General features: G+C 36.0%; 1 non-coding gene across 1 annotated transcript; it reads left to right on the top strand.

Annotated features, from left to right (window-relative positions):
• The first annotated feature begins 379 nt into the window (after nucleotides 1-379).
• Nucleotides 380-451, top strand: Trnat-ugu (transfer RNA threonine (anticodon UGU)). The gene has a single exon. It is a non-coding gene; the product is annotated as a tRNA-Thr (tRNA).
• Nucleotides 452-3,776: the final 3,325 nt, after the last annotated feature.

Raw genomic sequence — 3,776 nt, 5'->3', positions numbered from 1 at the left:
AATTATTAATATTCATCAGATCAGACACCTCCGAGTTTATATTAATTAACATATTAAGAATTTTGTATATACATTTCCTATAAGTCCCGTTTCTATGCTATGGGCGCTTAAATTAAATGCTAAAGAGGAACTTTGATTTTAATTATCCATCTCAGTTTATGTTGATTTATTTACTTCTTTGCATTATTTCCTGTATTTTAACTCAAGGGAATTATTTTTTAAATGAATAACCTAGACAGCCCACCCGATACAACCAATCAAAATTACCTTAGATATTACCCACCTCGTTGGTAGTTATGTGAACGGATACCTAGTTACTCGTACCCTTAGGTTATCTCTGATAATCCCCAGATGTTTGTAATCTTATCATTTCCACGTAGCCTCCTTAGCTCAGAGGCAGAGCACTGGTCTTGTAAACCAGGGGTCGAGAGTTCGATTCTCTCAGGGGGCAAAGGTCATCCCCGAGGTGGGGATGTTTTCCCACCTGACCATTTAATGCCGCGGGAGTAAACAAATCCGAATTAAGTTTGTTTGAAGGTTCAAGGATCACGAGTTCAAGAGTAAATTGTATACAAGGAAAATAAAGAAAAGCACTCTAAGCAGATAGATGGGACTTTCCGGGACCTTTAAGTATTCCGCCTTAATTTTGAGTCCCCTTCAGGGGTATCGCCCTTAGTGCACCTCACGTGGTGCACTGTAGGCATTCATTAAGGTTATTTCCCCCAAGCAGCAACCAATTTAATTCATTTTACTGTACCTCTGTTCATATTCTCTTCCTTCCATCTGACTTTTCACGCTCTTTACCAATCGTTTATACCTTTTGAACCTTCTTACTGTCAATTTCCCTTTCAGAGCTGAATGCCCTCATAGGTCCCAGATCTTGGCCTAAATTCTATATTCCATTTCCATTATTATAGACGGCTCACTAAATCAAAATATAACACCATTGGCATGTTTGCGGCATAAGTAAGGCAAGGACAGTTTTCACATGAATACTATTGGCAAACATGACCTTGAAAAGTAAATCTTTAGATGTGCTTTAGGACTGAAAGAAAGGGGTTAAAGAAAGTACAGAACGGAAGTTGATATGTAAATTAAACACAGAACCAAGTTCTCTAGGACAAGGCTTATAAAATGCCAAAGTGGCTGCTGGAACAGTAAGTTAATAGATTCTAAATGGTGTTACCTCAAATTTATGTGAAAAACTTTTTCATTCTTATCCATCAGGATTTCTTCCCTCTCCCTCAAAGAAGACATACCAACAACTTCAGTAAATTGCAACAAAGTTATGTACTTCTTCCATAATTCACGCGACAACCATTATTCAACTCAATGTTATAATTACGTCTCATATTCGTGTGATTAATGGACTCATATTTTGGATGACTTGTGAAATAAGATATGGTTCTTTCGCATATTAAACTTCAATTATATGTTTGGCCAACAAAATAAGAGCAGACTTCGGTAAACAAGATAAGATAGAGGCCTGCTTCATATTGATTATATATTGAGTGTATATGTGCATATATATATATATATATATATATAATATATATATAAATATATATATATATATATATATATATATATATATATATATATATATATATATAATATATATATATATATATATATATCTTAAAGACACTGATAGAGATATATATATCTAAATAGTGGGGTTGATAACCTTAGCTCTTGCCGGTTAGAGACAGGTACGAATGCTGGATTCCTTGGAGATGCTGAGATGAAAAACAAGTAGAAAACAGGCGCTTTTGCATAATAGAGTTCGTTGACACATTCCAAAGACAGGAGTTAATCATGGGAAAAGTTACAGAGCTACATTGTATGCATGTATTCCTACGTCGGTTAGTGGGCATACATACATATATACGTAAGTCACAGAAAATGACATATAATCTCTAGTATGTGAATTAACGGGTGAATTAGACAAAGAACTGTCAAAGTGGACACAAGTGATTTTTGCATAGAAGAGGCGTTCGAGGTCCGTCGGAAAAGGCAAAAGTGAAGTGACATTAAATTCAGTTCTAGAGAAAGGGGAGTGCGATGTGACATACATTTTATTGACGAACCTTAATATTTAAGTGTCTGATAATTATGGTCTCTTTATTTCAGATGGATTCGAAGTCACCAAATTGAAAAATGGGATTTCTTGAGAATTTTTTGACAGAAAGAGATAAAAGGGAGTTCTTACTTAAATATGATTTTGGGAAGAATATGATAAATTAATGTTTTTTTTGTTTTATTTTTTTTGAGATAACCTTGATGCATTTATTCCATTTTCATGTTAGCTATTTTTGGGAAATAAAAAGTATATTTTTGTAATACCGGGAGTTTGAATTACCCTAGAGTTTAATACATGATTTTCAGTTAACTTCAGGGGTGGCACTCAACATGGAAGGTAGGTCATGTTACCAAGTTAGGAGCTCTCTCCAAACTGAAAAGAGTGTCATTTTGACCATGTAAGATATATATATATATATATATATATAAATTCATATAATATATACATATATATATATATATATGTCAGTCGGTGTAAGGTGAAGTACAATCATTTATTCCCATTATATGAATTTTTATTGTCGCGACGTTTCAAGAGATAAAAGTCCCATTATCAAGCTAAAGAAATATAAAACAAAAGTTAAAATCACAAACTCGGAATACAAATTAAAAGTTTAAAAAGTTTACAAATATAAAAAACTAGTACAAGAGTAGGGAGGAGTCAATACCAAAAAGACATAAGGTGCTGAAAGCACAGGCCGAGTGACAATTCAGGCCGGGTCAGCTTCGACTTGAACTCACGAGATACAGAGGTGTTGAAGAAGACTGGGTGTTTAACTGCGGAACGAGTTGTTTAATGTAGAGTGATTCTAAAATAGCTAAATGGTGTTCGTTAGGGGATTGGCCTATAATTTCAAAATCTTTGTAATTCAGGTCATGTTTACATTTCTTTGTATGTTCACGTATACATGAAAACTCAGGATTAGTTAATTTGACACTTGTTCTATAACTAACGCCTCGATGAGAGTCTAATCTCACTTTGAGTAACCTCCGTGTGGAGCCGACGTACTCCCCTAGATTACATCTAGGGCAATTAAATAGATATACGACTCCTGAGGTCATCAGTGGATTGAGTTTCTCCTTGTGTTAAACAAAGATCTAATATTCATTGGGTTGCAAGGTATATAAGTCTTAATTCAATTGCAGGAAAAAAACTTTCTATTAACAGTTTCAATTCACGGTAGAAATTTTTTGTTATGAATAAATTGGACACTTGCATATAATAGTAATTTTGGCACTGTTGGTATTTTGATTTTAGGATGGAAGATATTGTTCAAGAATTTGTAGAGGTGTTTATAAAAAAAGTTCCTAAAGGGTGTGATTATAAGAGGTCCTGCATGTTCGTTAAGGGATAGTTATCAGGCGTGGTGACGAGGTTCAGGTGACAGTAGTCACCGCAGGGCCTCCAAATACCATCTGCCTTCTTCACCATGTGGAGGGGGGACGGCCACAGGTTCGCAGCTTTTCTGCAGATACCCATCTTCTCCATTTATGCGAAAGCGGTCTTAGCTTCCTGGAGGAGCTTTGGTGGAAGTCGGCGGAACTTGGTGTGCATCAGGGGACCCTTGGTGTCGATGTAGTGATATACACCGTGTTTGGGTATGGCCGTGGCCGCCTGGTGAAGCTTGGGGCGGAAGACGTCCGGGAACTCTTGTAGGAGCGAGGAAAATCTGTGGGAGAAAATAGAGCAGATG

Source organism: Macrobrachium nipponense, chromosome 27 (assembly GCF_015104395.2).
Source record: "Macrobrachium nipponense isolate FS-2020 chromosome 27, ASM1510439v2, whole genome shotgun sequence".
Classification (NCBI taxonomy): Eukaryota; Metazoa; Arthropoda; class Malacostraca; order Decapoda; family Palaemonidae; genus Macrobrachium; species Macrobrachium nipponense.
This window is presented reverse-complemented; position numbering and strand designations above follow the sequence as displayed.